The 25,042-nt window shown below is 43.6% G+C and overlaps 7 non-coding genes and 3 pseudogenes across 7 annotated transcripts; 2 read left to right on the forward strand and 8 right to left on the reverse strand.

The window, feature by feature from the left end:
* Window positions 1-10,163: 10,163 nt before the first annotated feature.
* On the reverse strand, window positions 10,164-10,272 carry LOC138219043 (5S ribosomal RNA; annotated as a pseudogene).
* Window positions 10,273-10,809: 537 nt separating this feature from the next.
* LOC138218938 (5S ribosomal RNA) lies at window positions 10,810-10,918 on the reverse strand (annotated as a pseudogene).
* Window positions 10,919-11,455: 537 nt separating this feature from the next.
* On the reverse strand, window positions 11,456-11,574 carry LOC138244099 (5S ribosomal RNA). Its single transcript, XR_011192713.1, has one exon. It is a non-coding gene; the product is annotated as a 5S ribosomal RNA (ribosomal RNA).
* Window positions 11,575-12,111: 537 nt separating this feature from the next.
* On the reverse strand, window positions 12,112-12,230 carry LOC138244100 (5S ribosomal RNA). The gene has a single exon (XR_011192714.1). It is a non-coding gene; the product is annotated as a 5S ribosomal RNA (ribosomal RNA).
* A 537-nt stretch (window positions 12,231-12,767) lies between these two features.
* Window positions 12,768-12,886, reverse strand: LOC138218107 (5S ribosomal RNA; annotated as a pseudogene).
* A 537-nt stretch (window positions 12,887-13,423) lies between these two features.
* LOC138244101 (5S ribosomal RNA) lies at window positions 13,424-13,542 on the reverse strand. Its single transcript, XR_011192715.1, has one exon. It is a non-coding gene; the product is annotated as a 5S ribosomal RNA (ribosomal RNA).
* A 1,501-nt stretch (window positions 13,543-15,043) lies between these two features.
* On the forward strand, window positions 15,044-15,208 carry LOC138243589 (U1 spliceosomal RNA). Its single transcript, XR_011192244.1, has one exon. It is a non-coding gene; the product is annotated as a U1 spliceosomal RNA (small nuclear RNA).
* Window positions 15,209-15,832: 624 nt separating this feature from the next.
* Window positions 15,833-15,951, reverse strand: LOC138216346 (5S ribosomal RNA). The gene has a single exon (XR_011180057.1). It is a non-coding gene; the product is annotated as a 5S ribosomal RNA (ribosomal RNA).
* Window positions 15,952-18,283: 2,332 nt separating this feature from the next.
* Window positions 18,284-18,453, reverse strand: LOC138243660 (U1 spliceosomal RNA). Its single transcript, XR_011192308.1, has one exon. It is a non-coding gene; the product is annotated as a U1 spliceosomal RNA (small nuclear RNA).
* Window positions 18,454-24,964: 6,511 nt separating this feature from the next.
* trnaa-ugc (transfer RNA alanine (anticodon UGC)) lies at window positions 24,965-25,036 on the forward strand. Its single transcript has one exon. It is a non-coding gene; the product is annotated as a tRNA-Ala (tRNA).
* Window positions 25,037-25,042: the final 6 nt, after the last annotated feature.

Raw genomic sequence — 25,042 nt, forward strand, 5'->3', positions numbered from 1 at the left:
TTTTAGAAAATCAACCGTCAGAACAACTAGCAACGCACACACACGGGTTCAATACACGAGATACATTTATTAATATAAATTGTGCACCAAAGATATACTAGTCTGCCTGGATACGAGCGGCAGACCTTACTGTGAGGGTTATCAATATACAAGGTATATAATCTCGAAGAGATGCAAACACAAAGAGATACACAACAGAGAATATATGTCAATATATATCGTTCAGTTATCAAATCGCTAATCAGTGTTATTACCCACTGTTACTCTAAACTCTAAACTCGGAAGTAAATACATTACTCATGAATTAAATTGATAACAACTTGTGTTGAGGTATAATTGAATGACGCAATGTAGAACATGGGGTTTACTTATCCACTGTGTATGGATTTGGAATCTCCCGGCACGAACACCAAACCAGCTGACAGGCTCTGTTGCAGCCTCTGTTGCAGCGGTTGTCCAATGGGCGTTGTGTCGGCGTTCTCTGGCTACCGGCCAACCAGTCAAGGTGCAGCTCGGAGTAGGACGGGCGGAGAAATCTGACTGCGGCGCGCAGGGCAGTCGTTGCTCCGAGGGGATCTACCAGCAGTCCGGCTGGCTAGTAGAAAGTCTCTATGCACAGAGTGTGACCGCGAGTCCTCACAAGTCACTCTTTTGCCTGGGAAGAAGCTGGTTCGTTCCCGGTCCAGCGCTGCTTCTGAATAAGCTATTCAGCTTGTCGACGAGGGTCCAACTGTAGGCTGCCGTTGATCAAGCGGAGCATTCACGTTGGTAGAATTCTGAGTACGTACGGGATCCTCGGCCTCGCGCTTAGAACAAAGTCCAAGTCCTTTTGCAGACAACAGCAGTTGTCACGTGATTGTCTCTGAGGATGAGCGAAAATGGCCAAGGAGAGCCCCGATCTGAGCTTGCGCTCCCTTTTTGACCAAGACCCAGATGTGTGCTGATTGGTTGAGAGTTTGGCGGGCATTGGAGACCCACGTGGTATTACCACGCCCTACCAGTCCCTGATTGGTTGGTCAAGATGAGCTATAAGTCACTTACTCTTGACACTTAGGAATGCAGTCCAGATGTCCATTCGGCACTCCCTAGACTGATAGGCGCCAATGGATGACCATTGATCATGATAGCCAGGCTTAGCTAAGTGCATCCCCGTCTGGGAGCTTGTTCCTTATCAAAAGAAAACATCTTAAATCAGCCTGCATGAATACTTTCTCTGCAGCTGCACCACAGAGATGGAGAGTGAGATGGGGCCTCATTTAGGACAGCATACCAACGCTTAATTCTGTCTTATTAACAAGCATTGCCGCTACAATAGCAATTCAAATACAACAGCCACACTGCTGAAACCATATGTTTTACACACCAGACACGCCCCCTAATCTTATACAACCTTGCTTTGGCTGTGACCCCTTTCTTTATTTTTTTATGATTTTCTGAAGGTAACACTACAGGTAATACAGTGGGATAGGTGGGTCTTCTTCATGGCTCAATAGCAATTCAAATACAACAGCCACACTGCTGAAACCATATGTTTTACACACCAGACAGGCCCCCTAACCTTATACAACCTTGCTGTGGCTGTGGCCCCTTTATTTATTTTGTAATGATTTTTTCAATATGGCACCATTAGACAGCCGGTACATGGGGATAGGGGGGTGGTATTCACGAGTCAATAGCTCTTCAAGCACAACAGCCACAGTGCTGCAACCAGGTGTTTTACACACCAGACAGCTCCCCTAACCTTATACAACCTTGCTTTGAGTTGTGGAACATTTCTTTATTTTTTAATGATTTTTTTACTGTAATCAAGTGTTGTGCTCATTAATAATAATAATAATAACTGCTTACACTTATATAGCGCTTTTCTGGACAGTCCACTCAAAGCACTTTACAGGTAATGGGGACTCCCCTCCACCACCACCAATGTGCAGCATCCACCTGGATGATCCAACAGAAGCCATAGTGCGCCAGAACACTCACCACTATCAGTGAGGAGGAGGGAAGAGAAATGTAGCCAATTCAAAGAGGGGGATTATTAGGAGGCCATGATTAGTAAGGGCCAATGGGGAAATTTGGCCAGGACGCCGGGGTTACACCCCTACTCTTTACAAGAAACGCCATGGGATTTGTAATGACCACAGAGAGTCAGGACCTCAGTTTTACATCTCATTCGAAGGAAGGTGCCTGTTTACAGTATAGTGTCCCCGTCACTATACTGGGGCATTAGGACCCACATGGACCGCAGGGTGAGCGCCCCCTGCTGGCCCCACTAGCACCTCTTCCCGCAGGAACCTTAGTTTTTCCCAGGAGGTCTACCATCCAGGTACTGACCAGGCTCCCACCTGCTTAGCTTCAGTGGGTTGCCAGTTGTGAGTTGCAGGGTGATATGGCTGCTGGCCATAATCAGCAGCCTTCAGTACTGAAGCAGGTGTGAGCCTGGTCAGTACCTGGATGGGAGACCTCCTGGGAAAAACTAAGGTTGCTGCTGGAAGAGGTGCTAGTGGGGCCAGCACCACCATTAGGCAGGCCTCCTGACCTTTCACAGTCATGCTTTGTTGTGTGAAACTTTAATTATCTTTTTAGGATTTTTTGAACATGGCAACTTCCACCGAGATGGGTGGGGGGTGTCGGGGTGCTCTTCAATAGCTTTTTCATCTATACACACAAACGGATGTAACCAAGACACTCAGAACCTGTCACGCAGGGGCTGACTGCTGAGGATAGGGATCCAATGCGGTGCCCTTGGTAGGGTTGGCGCGAGACGCAGGCCTAGTCGGAGTAAACAGGCAGGGGTCCGAGTCCGGGAAGGCGGATGTCGAAGAAAACTCAGTCTTCACTCAGGTTGGGAGATTGTCAACAGAGATCTTTAATACAATCAGCTGAAGGGGAGCATATCACAGAGAAAGGGTTTCCCCTAGCACTCAAGACATGCTCACTGGACTGAAGTTATACTTTCCTTTTTTAAACATTAAAAGTAGGCAATACTTTATCATATCAAAGGAACATACAGGGAAAGGTGCAGTGTCAGAAGTCAAACAAACAGGACAGGGGGGTGCCATTTGGCATCCTACAATCTGTTTCAATTTTCTCTGGTTGAATGGGTGTGAGGAATCACAGGCTTTAGTTTGCACCTAAGACAGGGATCTTAGGTGCGAACAGAAAACCTTTCCCATGCATAGTCACTGTCCTGACCTTTTGACTCGGTCTTCCACATGTAGCACAGGCGTAGGCACAGAATCGACAGGCGAAAGTGTAGTCGAGGGACTGGCAGGGGTCGGAGTCCGGGAAGGCGTAGAAGTTGCGTCGGTGTGGATTCAGAAGGCAGAGGCGTAAACGAAGAGACAGGCTGGGGTCAGGATCCGAGAAAGCGTAAAACAGGCGAAGGTACAAAATCGAGTGGCTAAAGCTGTAGTCGGAAAGCGGGGTCGAGGTCCAGGGGAGAAGTCGTAGTAAGGCAAAGGTGTAGTTAGTACGTAAGCTCCTGGAGAGAATCTCAATCGTGAGCAATGACCGGGGGGCAGATGAGGGTTTAAGCAGAGGAATGATTGACACGTGCACGTTTGGTACGGGGAGAGCTCGTAGGAATGCGGGAGCACTTGCCTGCGTGAGGGAGATTCGTGGCAAAACCAACAGAATCAACCTGAACTCACAGAAAAACAAGAATGCCCCCGAGACACCTGCACCCCCCCCGGACCACTCTGGTATCAACACCCCCAAACCCATCCATACCAGCTAACAAGACTCAGAATCGGTGCAACCCTCCAACCTGGACCAAGAGCAGGATGGGACAAGAACCTGCACCACACTACGCACCCCTCATCCAGAGCAGCAGGACAGCCAGACCACAGACAGCACCATCATGTAACCCCCCTGTTCATTCCAACAGAAAAGCCGAACTGACCCCCACCAGCATGGCGACGCTGCAGCTCTGGTCACACCAGCAGGCCCAATGGGCTCCGAGCTGGGGGACATACAGATGCAGCCATTCAAAATGCGTGGGCGATACCGCATTATTTTCCGGTACGCTGTACGCAGTCTACCGCAAGTTACCGGTAAATACCGCTAGTTACCGTAAATTCTCCTATAATATGACAAGCAAAATAATAGTATCCGGAATTTTGGCAAGGTGGAGCTAATAAAGCTCAACCTCTCATGTTTGAGCTGTGGCCATCAAAGTCTTTAACGAAGATATTACTAATAGTATTAATAATGAATGACCTTGGACAAGCTGTAAGTGTAAACTCAAAGTATTGCCCTGGTTAACATTCTTTTTTTCATTGACCGTCTTTGTAAAAGTAACACCACAGCATTTTGCAATCACGCATTTGTTTCCAATCATGCAAAGTACAGTCATTTTTGAGAATCGATTCACCATGCCTTTCACATGCTCATAAAAGAGATTGATTTAGGAACATAAACATATTACTGTATGAAAACTGTACTGTATACAGTATGTATATGTATATTTAATGTCTTAACTGTGCCCGTTTAAGTATTGAATATTCATATCTAATTTTACCACTGAAGGGAAATCTTAGTAGCTGAGCATAAAAAGAATAGGAGCATACTGCAACGCGTGTGAAGGCCATAAACGATATTAATTTTGGAACATAAACATACATTATATGGCTGGTCTCGGTACTTTAAAGAAAACATACACGAAACATGGTTTCATTATGACCAGAATCGTTCTTGAGATATTTTTAAATTGATTTACAGTATTTGAGAGGTATGTCTTAACACCGATACTACAGTACGTAAATACTGCTCACGTATATGTTTCTAGGTTTATATTATGCATTTCATACGGTCAAATTACTTTTGAGCAACTAATATGAAGCGCGAAACGGTATGCCCAGGGCGTTTTAGTTTCATTTTACTGGGACTCTGCTTTAACAATGTCGCCGTGGATTGATTAGAGATATCAAGTACATACAAGTCATTTTTTAAATGTTGTAGTTTGTCTTGTAAAAATGTTACGAGTACATCATCTATCAACAATTACACAGGTTCTGTTTCCATATTCCGGATTTTGGTTACGTAATATTATTTTCTAGATTTCACGTTGTGAATATATGATTTGGGCAAACAGACCCGCAAAGAAGTACATTATGGGTTGTTGGTTTTTTTTTCGCAGTTTTATCTAGAACAAGCGATGCTTAAACCTTTGTCTGATTCTTGTGAAACTATCCACACGACAGTTACAGTACCTAGGAGTTGACTTCAGTGATGTCACTGATGGGATGTTTCTAAAAATCCATCCTCTGTAAAACGTCTTCTCTAGTTGTCCTGCATATGTATTCGCTAATGAAGCTGTGTGTTCTGAGCCTGGATCTCTACATTTCTGTATGAACCAGCTTAGAGGGCTAAAGACAGCTTGTGTTTAAATTGAGTGTAAGGCAATTTATGCTTCTAAAGTCATGGTCAGCATTTATTATTGTACTGTGCTGTAAACTTGTTCTGTGCCTAGTCACATTATTTTATAGCGTTTTTATAGCGTTATCAAATCCGGTGACGCTGTGTGTTAGTTTCCTGACTCCCATGTCACATGGTCTGTGATTGAAACCTGTGAAACCGGTTTAATTCGTCACAGCCAGCACTCCGGCAGAGAGGGACTCGTAAAGTAGAAGCAGGCGAGATTTCCAGCGAAAGACACCTCCCCCTCCCCCCCCCACCCTCATACGATTCAAATTGTATTACAGCATTGTAATTACACATTGTAATTGTATTACACATTGTACACATGCTTAAAAGAGAAGAGAGAAAATGCAAGCCTTCTTCAGGTGTGAGGGTCTTCTGCTCAGAATGAAATGCTAAAATGTAATGTAGGCTCTGAATGGGTTCAATTATGATTTGGGCTTGATTAAGGTCGCTGCCTTTCATCTAAAACCCTACTTGAATCCTTCTAAACTAAAAATCAGTGTTAGTGAGTTCTAAATAAAGAGGTAGCTAGGTAACAATGAAACGGGCGGACAGTCTGGGGAGATCGCCCGTTTTCCACGTAAATAGTTCCCTGGTTCCGCACCCCTTGGTGTTTCTCTCTCTCTCTCTCGGGTCACCTGATCATTAGCTCGAAAGATTTCAGTGCTTTGTGTATATTCTAATGGTAGTGGGGGCAGGGTGTGTGGGAACAGGTTTTTGTTGAAATTGCATTTGAGATCTATGTTCTTCACACCTGAAACATTTTCTCTGAAAGCATTTTCTTCGCAGTTTAACCGATCTTGTTACAGCACGTTACAGTTTACTATTATTAACCATATTAATTTTAAGTGCTTAATGCCATTTTTTTGACCATGCACGAATATTCTTAAGTCCATATCTTCACAAGGGAATCAGTGCGAATTGCAATACTAATTAAATTAAAACTACTAACTACTAACTAATACTAGCTAATTAAAACAAACCAGAAACGTGTTGTTCTGTCTAATGACATTACATTAATTTTGTTACGTTATACATTTTAGAAACGTTTCATCCATACAAACACCACAAAACTATTTTCGATTGTATTTCTGAATATTATGTTACACTTAGTTCACTGTTTTAAAAACATCTAATTAAGAAAGTTAGGTGTTAGCATAAACTATTAGCAATCAATAATATAAGAATTTAGCACTGTAATAAGCTGTTGCACTTTCCCCCGCATCTTGTAAAAATATATTTTCATTGTTCAAATATACATTAAGTCTGACTATCATATAATAAGTTAAATACAAAATTAAAGAAAAAATAGGGTTAAATATAATTCAAAATATTTTGCTAACAATGTTAACTGTTTATGAATAATAAAATGTATTAACTAAGGAGTAGGATGGCACAGTTGTTAGTATGTTTTTTGTTTTGTTTCTTTTTCATAAATACAACAGTTGTACCTGATGTCTCAGTGGCTTTCAAAATTAAATTATGCATGCAAACCTGTGAACTAAAAAGATAACTAAGATATCCATCCATTTATAATGGTGGCAAAGTGGTTAGCATTGCTATCTTGCAGCACTGGGGTCCTAGGTTCAATTCCTGCCATCCTGTGTGTGTGGGGTTTACATGTTCTCTCTGGGTCACATGGTTTTTCTCCATATGTGTGATATGACTCCCTCTTGCACTCCAAAACATACTGGTAAGTTAATTGGTTTATGGGAAAATTGGCCCTGGTGTGTGTGTGTTTGTGTCTGTCTGTCCTGTGATGGACTGGCGCTATGTCCAGGGTGTATTCTGCCTTGTGTCCGTTGCTTACCGGGATAGGCTCCAAATCCTCTGTACTGGATAAAGAGATTAGAAATGGATGGAAGTAAAGGCACTGTGTGGATGGAACTATACACAGTGTTAGAAACCCACTATGAAATGGCAGCATCTCACTGAGAATAAAATATCTCATAGTGCTGGCTTAAGGAAACAGCCTTTCCACTTCTCTTGCACATCAGTATCCATACCTAGTTATTTAAACAAATTGCCTCTAATTATAAACATCTTAATATGCTGGCTCTGTGGATCCGCATCAGCTATGTTTGCCCATTCCTTCAATTCATGTGCATCCAACACACAGTTCAATGCCAGCAACTACACATTATCTAAAATACAATCCTTATTTCAGTATCTATGTAAACATATAGTCTGTTAACTTCATCATCTTCATCAAAAGTATGCCTAACCCCATTAGGAAGTGTTCTTGTTATAAGTGTATTCCTCAGCTTTCCCCAAATTATCTTCTTCTTGCCAACATCTCTAGTCTTTTATCCTGCAATAACTCAGCCAACACTTAAATCTCCAAAAGCTGCTTGTGTTAATTTCTTTAAATCACAAATATCATGTGTAAATACTGGCCATGTAATTCTCTGCATTGTGGAATAATAGTTTATTTTAAAGGGAACTAGAGAAACTAAGAACTAGAGAAATCAAGAAAGGCTTTTTTTCTAGAATTAATAAATGCACATCCTGTTCACTGGGGAAATTAAATCCACACTGAGCAATCTTCAATATGTTCAGAATATGACAGCAAGAATCCTATCAGGGATGCATTATACCTGTTTTCAAGTCCTTGCAATGGTTACCTATCAGATTTCGAGTCAACTTCAAAATCCTTATCCTCCTTATATACTGTCCTACAACTGTTATTATTGATCACCGAATTATTGTACTTGACATGACTTCATTCAGCCTTTCTTGAACGTCTATGACAGGCAGAGAGAGTGCTGTTTCTGGTGCGATCTTTTGCAGCTGACATTTCACTGTTTTAAACGAACAAGAAATTAGATTGCTCATAAATCAGTTATTCTATATAAACACAGCGTAATTGCCCTCCGAAAATCCTCTTTTTCTTGTTCGTTTTAGAGACCTTGATCGAAATTGATTTTAGATGTCAGAAAGGATTTATTTTCTCTGTATTTCCTACATTGCTTTGTCGAGATTTTAACTTTATATCTAACTTTATATCTAGGCTCAGATTTCAACTATAAAACGTACAGTAATTAATAGCAGTAAATACTGATGTTTTGCGCCCTCCTACCACAAAAATATATGTTTTGTAGTTGGGATTAACTTTATTTCGTACGCATAGCTACTCCGATTCAGACACCGAACAGTTAAAGATGGCGGCAAATCAGACACCCAGAGAGGGGGGGGGCGTCTTCTCGCCTCCATAACTAAAATGCCAAATAGGAGTGGCTTAAGCGACATACACAGTCGTGTAACTGACAGTTTGAGGTAGCCTATCGTGTAAATTTCGCTTTGTTGCTGATAGGTTAAGCTTTTGAAACTCTGCCCCAAAGTCATGTGACTGATTTTTCGCCCTGTTTCGTTGGTTAAACGCAATGATCACAAGCACCACCATGGTAACTGGGATGTGTAGTTTTTAATTCCGTTTGAATTATAACTGTACGTACTGTCTTCATATTTGGCCAGGGCTTTAAAGAGAAGGCACGCCAAAAAATTTCGGTGCCGTCGTCTCCGCTTTAAAGGTACCCCCGTGCTGGAAGAATTTGACCTTGGAACGTTTGCCCAGCGTAGTTATAGTGGACATAAAAACAAGAGTTCGCTGGCATTATATCCTAGAAGACATAGACCGGCGCCAGACCGGTAAATGCTTGATGAACTAGGGATTGGACAGTTTCCAAGTGCTTGTACAATCGATGGAAATCTTCAAATAAATGTGCAAAAGAAATAAACAAAATAATCATTTATTTCTTTATCATATTGGCTAGCTAATGTCCTCTCTTTGCTAGTTAGTGGCTGTGTTTCTGCGTTGGGTAGCAACGGGTGACTGTTCTCAGGCGGAAGATGTAAACAGCTTAATTTTTGTGTTAAATAATTTTTAAAAATTAAAATTCATTCTATACAGCAATCACTTATTTGGGTATCGTTTCATAAAACTTTCATACTTAAAATGTTTAGGGAGAAATGGAAGACTGGTGTGTATTTTTTCTTTAAACTATCAAGACCAGCCATACACAGTACAGTTTATGTACATACAGTAATGTTTATGTTCCTAAATTAATATCGTTTATGACCTTCAGATGCGTTATGCTCCTCTTCTTTATATGCTCAGCTACTAAAATTTCCCTTTAGTGGTAAAATTCCATATAAATATTCAAAACTAAGTGGATTGAAACGTGCACAGTAAAGACATTAAATGATTAAATCTTTTCACTACCAACCAATGCACCACGAGTGCCCCTGTCGGTCATTTTGGCCAGCCAATCACTTACCGCGGTGCCCTACGGTTACTGAACCGCGGGTTTTTAACGCTCATTTTGAATGGCTGCATCTGTATTTCACTTCAGCCTTTCACTCTTGCTTCCTTCCAATGAGGACGGAGCTGCGGGAGAAAGGGCGCTATAGAGGATCGCTGTGGAGAGCTGCTGCTGTGCTTTGACATCTGAGCTCTGTGGAAAATGATCTCAATACAATTCTGAAAAACGCGACTCTCCGAACGCCAGCCGAACAAGTCTCCACAGCCGAAGCGCTGTCTATTTTCAGCTGGCGATAAACCTTTCCTCGATCCTTTGCGGACTTGTAAAACTGTTCCTGATCAGAATAAAAAATGCTCACGCTAATACACAAGCACCCGTGTCTCGCCAAAGCTGACAAATAAACAGACGGACAAGCCGCACTGCACGTGTGAACAGGGGAATGAGCGAGCGAGCGGGGATAGGGCGCCTCCTGCGCTTAAAAGCTTACAGCACCTGGTATTCCCAGGCGGTCTCCCATCCAAGTACTAACCAGGCCCATCCCTGTTTAGCTTCCAAGATCAGGCGTGCTCAAGGGGGTGTGGCCGTAAGCGAGAGCAAGGCTCGCTGGCACCCTTCTTATTGAGAGGACAGCTCCGTCACCTCTTTTACGACGCTGCTTTTTTTCCCTTGCGTTTTTCTCTTCTTCCCACGTTCTCTCTCTTCACTGCCTTCGTCCCCGCTCTATTTCACTTCAGCCTTTCACTCTTGCTTCCTTCCAATGAGGACGGAGCTGCGGGAGAAAGGGCACTATAGAGGATCGCTGTGGAGAGCTGCTGCTGTGCTTTGACATCTGAGCTCTGTGGAAAACGATCTCAATACAATTCTGAAAAACTCGACTCTCCGAACGCCAGCCGAACAAGTCTCCACAGCCGAAGCGCTGTGTCTCTTTTCAGCTGGCGATAAACCTTTCCTCGATCCTTTGCGGACTTGTAAAACTGTTCCTGATCAGAATAAAAAAAGCTTACGCTAATACACAAGCACCCGTGTCTCGCCAAAGCTGACAAATAAACAGACGGACAAGCCGCACTGCACGTGTGAACAGGGGAATGAGCGAGCGAGCGGGGATAGGGCGCCTCCTGCGCTTAAAAGCTTACAGCACCTGGTATTCCCAGACGGTCTCCCATCCAAGTACTAACCAGGCCCATCCCTGTTTAGCTTCCGAGATCAGGCGTGCTCAAGGGGGTGTGGCCGTAAGCGAGAGCAAGGCTCGCTGGCACCCTTCTTATTGAGAGGACAGCTCCGTCACCTCTTTTACGACGCTGCTTTTTTTCCCTTGCGTTTTTCTCTTCTTCCCACGTTCTCTCTCTTCACTGCCTTCGTCCCCGCTCTATTTCACTTCAGCCTTTCACTCTTGCTTCCTTCCAATGAGGTTGGAGCTGCGGGAGAAAGGGCGCTATAGAGGATCGCTGTGGAGAGCTGCTGCTGTGCTTTGACATCTGAGCCCTGTGGAAAACGATCTCAATACAATTCTGAAAAACGCGACTCTCCGAACGCCAGCCGAACAAGTCTCCACAGCCGAAGCGCTGTGTCTCTTTTCAGCTGGCGATAAACCTTTCCTCGATCCTTTGCGGACTTGTAAAACTGTTCCTGATCAGAATAAAAAATGCTCACGCTAATACACAAGCACCCGTGTCTCGCCAAAGCTGACAAATAAACAGACGGACAAGCCGCACTGCACGTGTGAACAGGGGAATGAGCGAGCGAGCGGGGATAGGGCGCCTCCTGCGCTTAAAAGCTTACAGCACCTGGTATTCCCAGGCGGTCTCCCATCCAAGTACTAACCAGGCCCATCCCTGTTTAGCTTCCGAGATCAGACGAGATCAGGCGTGCTCAAGGGGGTGTGGCCGTAAGCGAGAGCAAGGCTCGCTGGCACCCTTCTTATTGAGAGGACAGCTCCGTCACCTCTTTTACGACGCTGCTTTTTTTCCCTTGCGTTTTTCTCTTCTTCCCACGTTCTCTCTCTTCACTGCCTTCGTCCCCGCTCTATTTCACTTCAGCCTTTCACTCTTGCTTCCTTCCAATGAGGACGGAGCTGCGGGAGAAAGGGCGCTATAGAGGATCGCTGTGGAGAGCTGCTGCTGTGCTTTGACATCTGGGCTCTGTGGAAAACGATCTCAGTACAATTCTGAAAAACGCGACTCTCCGAACGCCAGCCGAACAAGTCTCCACAGCCGAAGCGCTGTGTCTCTTTTCAGCTGGCGATAAACCTTTCCTCGATCCTTTGCGGACTTGTAAAACTGTTCCTGATCAGAATAAAAAACGCTCACGCTAATACACAAGCACCCGTGTCTCGCCAAAGCTGACAAATAAACAGACGGACAAACCGCACTGCACGTGTGAACAGGGGAATGAGCGAGCGAGCGGGGATAGGGCGCCTCCTGCGCTTAAAAGCTTACAGCACCTGGTATTCCCAGGCGGTCTCCCATCCAAGTACTAACCAGGCCCATCCCTGTTTAGCTTCCGAGATCAGACGAGATCAGGCGTGCTCAAGGGGGTGTGGCCGTAAGCGAGAGCAAGGCTCGCTGGCACCCTTCTTATTGAGAGGACAGCTCCGTCACCTCTTTTACGACGCTGCTTTTTTTCCCTTGCGTTTTTCTCTTCTTCCCACGTTCTCTCTCTTCACTGCCTTCGTCCCCGCTCTATTTCACTTCAGCCTTTCACTCTTGCTTCCTTCCAATGAGGACGGAGCTGCGGGAGAAAGGGCGCTATAGAGGATCGCTGTGGAGAGCTGCTGCTGTGCTTTGACATCTGAGCCCTGTGGAAAACGATCTCAATACAATTCTGAAAAACGCGACTCTCCGAACGCCAGCCGAACAAGTCTCCACAGCCGAAGCGCTGTGTCTCTTTTCAGCTGGCGATAAACCTTTCCTCGATCCTTTGCGGACTTGTAAAACTGTTCCTGATCAGAATAAAAAACGCTCACGCTAATACACAAGCACCCGTGTCTCGCCAAAGCTGACAAATAAACAGACGGACAAGCCGCACTGCACGTGTGAACAGGGGAATGAGCGAGCGAGCGGGGATAGGGCGCCTCCTGCGCTTAAAAGCTTACAGCACCTGGTATTCCCAGGCGGTCTCCCATCCAAGTACTAACCAGGCCCATCCCTGTTTAGCTTCCGAGATCAGACAAGATCATGCGTGCTCAAGGGGGTGTGGCCGTAAGCGAGAGCAAGGCTCGCTGGCACCCTTCTTATTGAGAGGACAGCTCCGTCACCTCTTTTACGACGCTGCTTTTTTTCCCTTGCGTTTTTCTCTTCTTCCCACGTTCTCTCTCTTCACTGCCTTCGTCCCCGCTCTATTTCACTTCAGCCTTTCACTCTTGCTTCCTTCCAATGAGGACGGAGCTGCAGGAGAAAGGGCGCTATAGAGGATCGCTGTGGAGAGCTGCTGCTGTGCTTTGACATCTGAGCTCTGTGGAAAACGATCTCAATACAATTCTGAAAAACGCGACTCTCCGAACGCCAGCCGAACAAGTCTCCACAGCCGAAGCGCTGTGTCTCTTTTCAGCTGGCGATAAACCTTTCCTCGATCCTTTGCGGACTTGTTAAACTGTTCATGATCAGAATAAAAAACGCTCACGCTAATACACAAGCACCCGTGTCTCGCCAAAGCTGACAAATAAACAGACGGACAAGCCGCACTGCACGTGTGAACAGGGGAATGAGCGAGCGAGCGGGGATAGGGCGCCTCCTGCGCTTAAAAGCTTACAGCACCTGGTATTCCCAGGCGGTCTCCCATCCAAGTACTAACCAGGCCCATCCCTGTTTAGCTTCCGAGATCAGACGAGATCAGGCGTGCTCAAGGGGGTGTGGCCGTAAGCGAGAGCAAGGCTCGCTGGCACCCTTCTTATTGAGAGGACAGCTCCGTCACCTCTTTTACGACGCTGCTTTTTTTCCCTTGCGTTTTTCTCTTCTTCCCACGTTCTCTCTCTTCACTGCCTTTGTCCCCGCTCTATTTCACTTCAGCCTTTCACTCTTGCTTCCTTCCAATGAGGACGGAGCTGCGGGAGAAAGGGCGCTATAGAGGATCGCTGTGGAGAGCTGCTGCTGTGCTTTGACATCTGAGCTCTGTGGAAAACGATCTCAATACAATTCTGAAAAACGCGACTCTCCGAACGCCAGCCGAACAAGTCTCCACAGCCGAAGCGCTGTGTCTCTTTTCAGCTGGCGATAAACCTTTCCTCGATCCTTTGCGGACTTGTTAAACTGTTCATGATCAGAATAAAAAACGCTCACGCTAATACACAAGCACCCGTGTCTCGCCAAAGCTGACAAATAAACAGAAGGACAAGCTGCACTGCACGTGTGAACAGGGGAATGAGCGAGCGAGCGGGGATAGGGCGCCTCCTGCGCTTAAAAGCTTTCTGAATTCTGAGTACGTACAGGATCCTCGGCCTTGCGCTTATAACAAAGTCCAAGTCCCTTTGCAGACAACAGGAGTTGTCACATGATTGTCTCTGAGGATGTGCGACAATGGCCAAGGAGAGCCCCGATCTGAGCTTGCGCTCACTTTTTGACCAAGACACAGATGTGTGCTGATTGGTTGAGAGTTTGGCGGGCATTGGAGACCCACGTGGTATTACCACGCCCTGCCAGTCCCTGATTGGTTGATCAAGGTGAGATATGAGTCACTTACTCTTGACACTTAGGAATGCAGTCCAGATGTCCATTTGGCACTCCCTAGACAGATAGGCGCCAATGGATGACCATTGATCATGATAGCCAGGCTTAGCTAAGTGCATCCCCATCTGGGAGCTCTCCCTTATCAAAAGAAAACATCTTAAATCAGCCTGCATGAATACTTTCTCTGTGGCTGCACCACAGAGATGGAAGGTGAGATGGGGCCTCATTTAGGCATACCACCGCTTAATTCTGTCTTATTAACAAGCATTGCCACTACAACGGCATCTCTCCTGTCAAACTTCCTCCTGACTTGTTTGACAGGATCTGGGCCGTGGTGAACAGTGGGAAAGACGCCCTGTGGAGAGTGAGGAACATGGGGCTGTTCCAAGGCATCAAGGTCCCAGTCAAGGCAGCAGGTAGCCTGGCCCTGTTCATCACCCGAGAGAACTATTACCTCAGAGATCTGTGGAGAGAAAGGAGGGAGGAAGCAGAAAATCTGTGGGAAATAGAGAGCATAGGTCAATATCTCAAGAAACTGTGAAAAACATTATCATGTTTAAGTAAAGAATGTGATTTACACCAGAAAAAAAGAAATTGTTGCTATGTAACTGGTACCGTGTCAAAATGTAATGAGATGTGATCATATATACTGTTTTAAGTATGTATATTAATGTAAAGCTTTCTAATTTGTGATGTCCTGTATTTTTTTGTGAAAAGAAAATAAAGTTCTTAAAAAATCGATTCACCCAGGGCGAGGCTCGGCCATTGCACTCCGGCTGTGCTGACCCCTGCGAATTCCCCAAATGTGGGAATCTCGACTGCATTATTTCTGGTAGTGGGGGACTGCGTTCGCGCTCTCCCCTGATGTGCTTGGTCCAATATCGGATACGGAAGAGTTACGACACCACGTGCTGCGATAGGATCCCAGTTCGAAAGGAGTCGATGCCACTGCTGGTTCTCGGTTTCTTTTAGTTAGAGGTCCGGAGAAGCATTTCAAGCTGGTTACACTACTCCTTCCAGACATTCATTCCCTTTTCAAAGTCAGTCGTTTTGCTGTTGTCTGCATTATTTAGGCTGATTATCGAGGTTAGCCTTTATTTGGTCATGGGGGCCTCGGTACTGTATGCTAATTCTCAAGACAGTTTCACCCGTTTTCTGATTGCTAGGTTCTGTACCAGTGCAGACATGTCAAACAGTGAATGGCTGTACCTCTATTGTATCCGTGTTCAATGAATTAAATCAGTAATAAATGAATATATGTATAGTTATACGATAAACAAGTGGTTTATCGACTCATCTTCATTTGCAGATTTAGAGGCAGCTTCGATATTCGTTTTACAAACTTTTTTTTTTTTTATATGGGTCACACACATGCCATAGCAACAAAACATCTCTAGAGATGAGGCTATAGATCACCTTTCCATCCTCCAGGTTTTCCTCCCAAAGCCTACGGCACCAACGGCGACCCCTGCTGGCCGCGAGAGCAAAAGCTTGCAGCACCTGGTATTCCCAGGAAGTCTCCCATCCCAGTATTAACCAGGCCCAACCCTGCTTAGCTTCCAAGATCAGACGAGATTGGGCACATTCAGGGTGGTGTGGCCGCAAGCGAAAGCCATGGCGCCTAACTCGCTACTTGAAGCTGTGTGTGGCTGGGGCTCTGTGCCCCCCGAGTTGGACTGAAGGATCGTTCGTGTGCAACTCTTTGGAAAGGAGCCTCTTTCCAAATTGCATTGCGTACCTGGATGTTGGCGAATGTGTTCCCTTGTGTTGGCTTGTCCTGCACTGGAGGAGAACAAACAAACTGCACGGAGGAGCACAAGGCAAGTCTTCACAAGACAAAAACCTCCAGTGCACAGCACTCTGAAAACATTTCTGGGCTGTCGCGTGTTTATTTCAGCACATAAAGCACACCAGTCCAACACGTCGGCCGGGTGCGCGGCGACTCCGCCCTCTTGTGGCTTGCGGCGTCAGAGCAAGAGGCTCCTTCTCGCTGCCTTTCCGCTGTGTTGCAGAGCCCCGAGAGGGAACCTGGAGCGCACACTTTGTGGGGGGCGCTCTGCCCCCGGTCTCTTGCGCGAGTACTAAATCTCACGGCGCCAGCCAGCGGCCAGGAGACAAATACAATATCGCGGGACAGGGGGGCCTCGTCATTGATTGTTACATATGAGACGGGGATTAGGAGGAGACCCCGACTGATTGGTAAAGGGGAACACTAAAAGACCGACAAATGACTCGTTCCCACCGGAGCTGAATGTACCGGCATGTGTCGTGTCGTCTACTTCCCCCGCCCCGCTGTGTTTGCTGTATTGTCTTTGAAGCCGGCCCCCGAGACGAGATGGGCTGTTCCTGTGCCCCAATTAACACTTTACAGGTGCCATTCCCCGGCATTGTGGCCATTGTCGGTGGTCACACGCGATAAGATGAGGTGGAGAAGAGCGGGGCATGCCCGGCGCGAGACATTCAAGGAGGGGGCTGTGCGAGGTGTGGTGCGACACGCCGGAGCCCCGACGCTGCTAATGCGGAGCACTTGTTGAACTGGCATTGAAAGGACGTGTGCGCACGGAGCGAGCCTTCCCTGCGGCGGAGCGTGGAAACTTTCTCCCCGCGCTACAGGAGTTGTGTGCGCTGCAGCGGTGCCGAGAGAACAGCACAGAAGACAGCAGGCTCTGGAGAGCGGGTAAGAGATGGAGCCTTGTGGGCAGGCGAGCAGGCCCGTTTTTTGGAAATTGCTGAAAAGGCTCCGGTGTTTGTTCGGTGTATGGCAGGTGCACGAAGCGAGCTTGCGTAGCGATCTGCCGGTCTGGTGTTATGCAAATGAGGCCAAATTGCGTCCCGGGAAATGCTGCGAATGTGCATTGGTGACTGCAGATGTGTAGGAAACGGTGCGCTCGTTTTCTCGTTTTGCCCACCCAAATTGAGCACGGATACAATAGAGGTACAGCCATTCACTGTTTGACGTGTGCACTGGAGGTTTTTGTCTTGTGAAGACTTGCCTTGTGCTCCTCCGAGCAGTTTGTTTGTTCTCCTCCAGTGCGGGACAAGCCAACACAAGGGAGCACATTCGCCAACATCCAGGTACGCAATGCAATTTGGAAAGCAGCTCCTTTCCAAAGAGTTGCACACGAACGATACTTCAGTCAAGCTCGGGGGGCACGGAACCCTAGCCACACACAGCTTCAAGTAGCGAGTCAGGTGCTATTACTTTCGCCTGCGGCCACACCACCCTGAACGTGTCTGATCTCTGAAGCTAAGTAGGGTCAGGCCTGGTTAGTGTTTGCATGGGAGACTGCCTGGGAATACCAGGTGCTGCAAGCTTTTGCTCTCTCGGCCAGCAGGGGTCACCGTTGGTGCCTTAGGCTTTGGGAAGAAAACCTGGAGGATGGAAAGGTGATCTATAGCCTCATTTCTAGAGATGTTTTGTTGCTATGGCATGAGTGTGACCCATATAAAAAAAAAACCCATTTGTAAAACGAATATCGAATCTGCCTCTAAATCTGCAAATGAAGATGAGTCGATAAACCACTTGTTTTTCGTATAACTATACATATATTCATTTATTACTGATTTCATTAATTGAGCAGGGATACAATAGAGGTACAGCCATTCACTGTTTGACATGTCTGCTCTGGTACAGAACCTAGCAATCAGAAAACGGGTGAAACTGTCTTGAGAATTAGCATACAGTACCGAGGCCCCCATGACCAAATAAAGGCTAACCTCGATAATCAGCCTAAATAATGCAGACTACAGCAAAACGACTGACTTTGAAAAAGGAATGAATGTCCGGAAGGAGTAGTGCAACGAGCTTGAAATGCTTCTCCGGACCTCTAACTAAAAGAAACCGAGAACCAGCAGTGGAATCGACTCCCTTCGAACTGGGATCGTATCGCAGCTCATGGTGTCGTAACTCTTCCGTATCCGATATTGGACCAAGCACATCAGGGGAGAGCGCGAACGTAGTCCCCCACTACCAGAAATTATGCAGTCGAGATTCCCACATTTGGGGAATTCGCAGGGGTCAGCACAGCCAGAGTGCAATGGCCGAGCCTCGCCCTGGGTGAACCGATTTCGATTTTTATGAACTTTATTTTCTTTTCACAAAAAAATACAGGACATCACAAATTAGAAAGCTTTACATTAATATACATACTTAAAACAGTATATATGATCACATCTCATTACATTTTGACACGGTACCAGTTAAATAGCAACAATTTCTTTTTTTCTGGTTCAAATCACATTCTTTACTTAAACATGATAATGTTTTTCACAGTTTCTTGAGATATTGACCTATGCTCTCTATTTCCCACAGATTTTCTGCTTCGTAGCTTCGTAGCAATATCTGAGACAGACTTCCCCCCTGAGGGTAGCGGCCTGTACATTATTTCCCTTCTGAGTCTTTCCTGCTTCCCACCCCATAGAAATTGAAACATCAATCTCCTCAGCGCCGCCGCAACACGGTGTTGGATTGGGAAGGTAGAAGCCAGAAAATTCAAGACAGGCAAGAGCTCGGCTTTGATGACCAGCACCTTCCCTGTCATGGTGAGGTCTCGGTCCTTCCATTGCATCAGTTTTTTGTTTAAGATTGGCAAATTGTTCTGCCAATTTACTGTTCCTATCTCTTCTCCAAAATACACCCCCAGGACCTTAATTCTCTTCTCTTGCAGCCTGAGATCATGTCCTTCTTTTGGCTCCCTCCAGTTCTGATAAAAAATCTCACTCTTAGATTTGTTAATTTTTGCAGAGGAAGCCAAAGAGAACTGATCACAACACTGCAGTGCTCTGCTAATTGAGGCATTGTCAGAGAGGAGGAGGGTGACGTCATCCATGTATAGAGACGTCTTTACCTCCGTTTCTTTCACAGCGCCGTGCACCTTTTCATTGCTCTCGCTTTCAGAGCCTCCGCACGGCACACGAAAAAAAATCAATATCAGGACGCGCATTGAAGTGAAAGCAGGAAACATGCACTGTGCAGATCCCTCCACATTAAGAGGTGAGTGGGTCTGTTTGATGCACAAAGAATGCTTTGAAAAGCGTCAAAAGCAAGTCATTCCAAGTTGGTCATTTGTGTTTTCCATTCACATGCGAAATGCTGAAATGATCTCTCGGCTCCTCGGTTTTCATTTCTGCTCCATAAAGGAATCACAGCACGCGTCGGCTTCCAGCATGGTGGGTCGGGATATGATGCCAGGGGTCGGAGAGAGCGATGTCTTCCTCGTTAGTATAGTGGTGATTATCCCCACCTGTCACGCGGGAGACCGGGGTACATCAGGACGCGCATTGAAGTGAAAGCAGGAAGCGCTGCGACATGCACTGTGCACACTAAGAGGTGAGTGGGTCTGTTCATTGGAGTATTGGAGTAATTTTTTTTACAGCAGCTGCTTCCGGAAAATTGTGCTTTTTACTTTTTATTTGTACAACAAAAATACATACAATACAAACAAGAGCACATATAACGTATCAAGAAAATCGCCAGGGGTTCATGCTATAATACAATTACATTTTATGAAACACGATTGCACAAGGTAAATAAGAAAAGGTCCGCACACCCAGTGGGCAGTGATTCGTCGAATATACTATATATCACATCTTTGAAAAAATAAAACATTTCCCTGGGTCAGAGATTAAATAAAACTTCACTCGCACCAAACAAATTTATATTTCTAAATATCACAACATGATCGAATTTAAGTCATTTTAATAACAATGAATAGTCACCTATGCATTGCAATATAAACATTTATATTGATTTAAATCGCGTTTAAATCGCCTTTATTTAAAACCCATAAATAAAGCTGATAGTGTTTAGACTTTTAATTATTTAAAACTGTATTATAGCAGCACAATGCACAATGCAACGTAAATCGCTATCTTTGTCTTCTGCGTAATAATGTTCACCTCTCTGTCCAGCAAATTAACAATAGTAATAATAATGAACTTTATTGTATATGGCGCCTTTAAAGGTGGCTCCTCAAAGCGCTTTACAGGATAAAAACAATAACAACATTACTGTTAGGCTGGGCAAACGATTTTTTTTTAAAGAAATACAAAATGAGATATAATGATGTGTTCCGGCTTAGACATTAACGAAGAGCATAACAAAGGTCATAAAGGTCATAAACTATATTAATTTTGGAACATCAACATATTATGTAAACTGTATGTTGCTGTTATTGGTATTTTAAGGAAAAAAATACTGTAAAATCCTGGGTTCGGTACAATGATTCAGGCATTCATGTGAAGGACAACAGAGCTTTCACTGGCTCAAAAAGACAAAAAGAATAACGGACACAGCGCGAGCCTGCATTCTCTCCTCAGCCGTCCACACCACACTTTTCCCTGGGTCAGATTTTAAATAAAACTTCACTTGCACCAAACAAATTACCACACACTGAACACTGAACATGTTAACCCAAATATGTCTCACAATACTTTTATGGTACATTACTTTGCTAAAATGTATTTAAAAATAAAAATGATTACAAACACCAGCAGAGAGAGAGACACACACACAGTTCTTCATTGTCAAAAAGTAATTGTTTTTTACTTTTTCAGCACACAGACAAACGCAAACGCGTTATTAATGAAATGTTTTTATTCATTCTTAATCAAACTCACAAGTTGTCATCTGCTGTTGAAGCTCTGTGAGACTAGACTCACACATGGCTAGACTTGACTCGGCTCTGGCTTTCCCATCTATACCGATGCACTGCAAGTACAACCCTCCTCTCTGCGGGAGTGCTGGCTGTGACGAATTAAACCTGTTTCACAGGTATTTTCAAAGTAGAAGGGGGCGAGATTTCCAGCAAAAGACACCTCCCCCCCTTCAAAACCCAGTAAGTACAGTACTTACTAGTTAAGAAAGCTAGGCTCCTCAATGAAATCGCTTTAACATGCTAATGCATTGGTGTATTGGAGTAAGTAAAAAGACAAGGGACATTCTTCCTCCCCCTACATTCTCAGAGTAGAATAGAATTTTCCTTTGACAAAACAAGGCTCGCCAGATAATGTGAATCGAAACCTGTTTTTCTAGCTTTTAAAGTCGTGCAATGTATAAGCAGGAACACATCATTATTTCTTACATATGAAAAATACATAATATAGCTCCCAAACAAACACAAACGTGTTTTTAATAAAATGCTTTGTTCACTCATAATCTGACAATTTCAGGAAGACTAAGGAAGGACTAAGGAAATTGTCATCTGTTGTTGAAGCTCTGTGAGCTCGGTGACTTTGAGACCACTTGTTATCCCAGGTTGTTTGAATCGCCACAATTCAGATAGAGAAAAAAGAGCTGACTGACAAGATTTAAGATGTGGCTGTCAATGTTGGATTAAAAAAAACACGTTGCCCGATGTTAGTTGCATTGATTGAAAAATAATCTTAGTTCGAGAGACTGGATAAGTAATTCAAGTGTTTTTTTTTTTAACTTCCTGAAAAACAAGTAATAAAACTAAATTCAATTTAAAGGTCTTTATTAACATGACAGATGGGTGCAATCAGTGTTGGGTATTTACTTTGTAATCTGTATTGCTTGGTGATGCCACTTTTAAAGATGATATATAAAATCAAGGCTTTAACTTGCTTTAACTCTGCAAGTCTGAGTTCTTGTGTCCGTCCTATCTGAGACCGAAAGTATTACAATATGTATCTTTATAGCAGGTGGTGTAAAGCTTTTTAGTATAGATTACACTTTTCTAAAATGTATTTAAAAAATAAAAACGATTACAATCTAATCTTTCCACGTTTGATCCCAAGATCCCAAGAAAAATAAATCTAAACGGGGAGAAAGCTATGCTGAAAGTTTATTAAGATACTTAGAAGACTACACAGCCCAATTTATGTTGCATTTGTCTGATTGTGAGGCGAAACAGCCCTACACAGCCCTGTCGCAGTACACAAATATAATCATATCGTTATTAATTTCTTTAGATACGCAATTCCATATTATATTAGCAGAAAAGCTTAAAACTGCCACTATTTCACATGTTAAAGACTTCGATGCTTAAAATGTTTAGGGAGAAATCGAATTTTCTTTAAAGTACTGATTCCTGGAATCTGACTGGCTGACAGCCTTCTGAAGTAGTTCCATAATATCTGGTATACGGAAAAGAAAGTGTTGAGAAAAAAAGCCTGGATTCTCATGTATCTGATACAAGTATCTTTTAATACAGTCTTTGATGTGCTCTTGAGGATCCTTGTGATATTTTGAGCCCTGGTTGAATGATAAGTGTTGCAGTTTAAATAATTTTCGTAGTTAGAAATTATGAAACGCTCTGTTAAAAGCAAGGGAGTTTTTATGTCCGTTGCAGTAAAAGAAAATGCCTGACAAAGTAGGGCTTGGACAGATTCCAAGTGCTTGTACAAATGTGCTTAAGAAATTATCCACGAAATGCTGTGGTGTTTGTCAAAGAAAAAACTAAAAGTATTTTCGTTTAAAATGACGGTTAGAAAGAATGTGGACCAGCATAATACTTTGAGTTTACAGCTTGTCCAAAGTCATTCATTATTAATACTATTTGTAATATCTTCGGTAAAGGCTTTGATGCATAAATATTTCTGATAAAGGTAGGTTGTGTACTTTTGTCCAACTTTTGTCCAAGCTCAAATGCTGTACATGAGAGGTTCCAGCATGACCTCAAATGACGCGATACACTGCGTGATACTGCATGATACTGCGTTTTAATGTGACACGCCCACCGGGGTATACCACGAAATACCCCACCCATTTTGGCTGCATCTGTGTATACGTCGCTGCGACGTATTATCAACATCTAATTGCAACCGTAAAATCGACAACATTAATAAACGCATATATAACGTCGAAAACACATCTAACACAGTGCCTGAGGCTTTTTACTGTATATATCGTGGGTGCTGCAACTAGGAGTATACAGCCATCTGCACAGTGTACGAAGTAAATTATTTACGTAGTAATTAATTAATTTACTATATTTATTACTGTATTTTCTATATTTATTACTATATGTACTATATTTATTTTACACGTGTAAATAAATTAATGTTTGGCCATTGACAAAGTACAAGTATTTTTTAATTACAAGTTAAGTAAATCCTTTTGCCCAAAACTGAAGGGGCGACACTCCTCCCTCCCCCCGTGACACCAGGCCTGTCCCCATCCTATTCCATAATGTCATTATATATAATACCTTACAACAGTGACCGTTTCCTTACTAACTGCGTGCGTTAAAATTGCACATCAGCTCATAGTAGGGGGCACATAGCTGCGATGTATTATCAATGTTAAATTTCAACCATAATATCGACAACATTAATAAACGCATACGTTGTGGTATATTTTCCGGTTATATACCACAATGCATTGCTAGTATTCGTTGGTCACCATTTTGGACACGTTTTTCAATCGTAGAAGAAATCCGCAAATATCTCAGCAATCCTCTTTTGACGAGTAAGTATAAATAATTATAATAATACTATCTGAATACATACAGATCTTACTTAATATTATTTTGATTAAAATAGTACGTTAATAAGCAAAAAATGGCACATAAAAATAGTGTGAAGGGGAAGATGACACAAAATCGTTTTGCCGTTTCTCTAATTATTCTTATTCTATGTTGTACTTTCAAACTTTGGGTACTCTTTAATTAGGACAGACTTTATTGCTCAACTGCTATGATGCAAGCCAAATTTTATACGTTTATTATAGCTTTGAGCTTAGTTAACCTTAATGGTTCATTTTTGAGATTATACTAAAGAAGATATTAATCATCATTTATTTGGGTAGTAATATTATATAATTTTCTCCTAGCTGCGGTGCTGAAGTCCCACCCTACCTTTAAAGAAATAAAGGAACACACAATGTGTTACTTGAAGAATGCATATGCAAGGCAGGGGGCCAGGAGATCTGGACACTGAAAATAATAGGTTTCTGGTTCTAACTGTTAGGACAATTAGACAGGGTTTGCAAATGGTGGACAAAAATCGTCTTAACTTTCATTGTAATATTTTTTTTCTTGGAAATATAGAAGTTGTACATTTTAAAATCTGTATTGTAATGTATAATAGGCCTCTACCCATATACGTATAATAGTCCTCTAAAATTATCCGTATAATAGACTTCTAACCATATACGTATAATAGACCTCTAAAGTTATCCGTATAATAGACCTCTAACCATATACGTATAATAGTCCTCTAAAGTTATCCTGAACTCCAATCATATATGTATAATAGTGCTCTAAATTTATCCGTATAATAGAACTCCAACCATTTATGTATAATGAACACCTTATCATAGACGTATAACAATAGACATATATTAGAATTTCATTCTAGACGAATTGCGGACCACATTTAGACGTCTAAGGTATGCGTTTAATAGACGTATATTATACGTCTTTTGGCCACTGGGCCGTCGTCCATGTGACTGGATATAAAAATAACTGATTCATTTTTAACCGGTCTCTGGAAGCTTAGATGTGACTATTTTTCTTTCCTTATTTCTTCATTCCCATGAATTTACTCTGTATTAGAGGAAACGCGAAAGTGGGAAACTGCAGACATTCTTCGTGAGTGGTGGATTGTGGTCAGTGAGCATCTGCACATCTCTAAGTCAGTTCCACAAGCTGTTCTGTCGGGGATGTAGCTCAATGGTAGAGTGCATGCTTTGCATGTATGAGGTCCTGTGTTCAATCCCTGGCATCTCCAAGTGTT

The sequence above is a fragment of the Lepisosteus oculatus genome, chromosome 14 (genome assembly GCF_040954835.1).
Source record: "Lepisosteus oculatus isolate fLepOcu1 chromosome 14, fLepOcu1.hap2, whole genome shotgun sequence".
NCBI classification, from domain to species: Eukaryota; Metazoa; Chordata; class Actinopteri; order Semionotiformes; family Lepisosteidae; genus Lepisosteus; species Lepisosteus oculatus.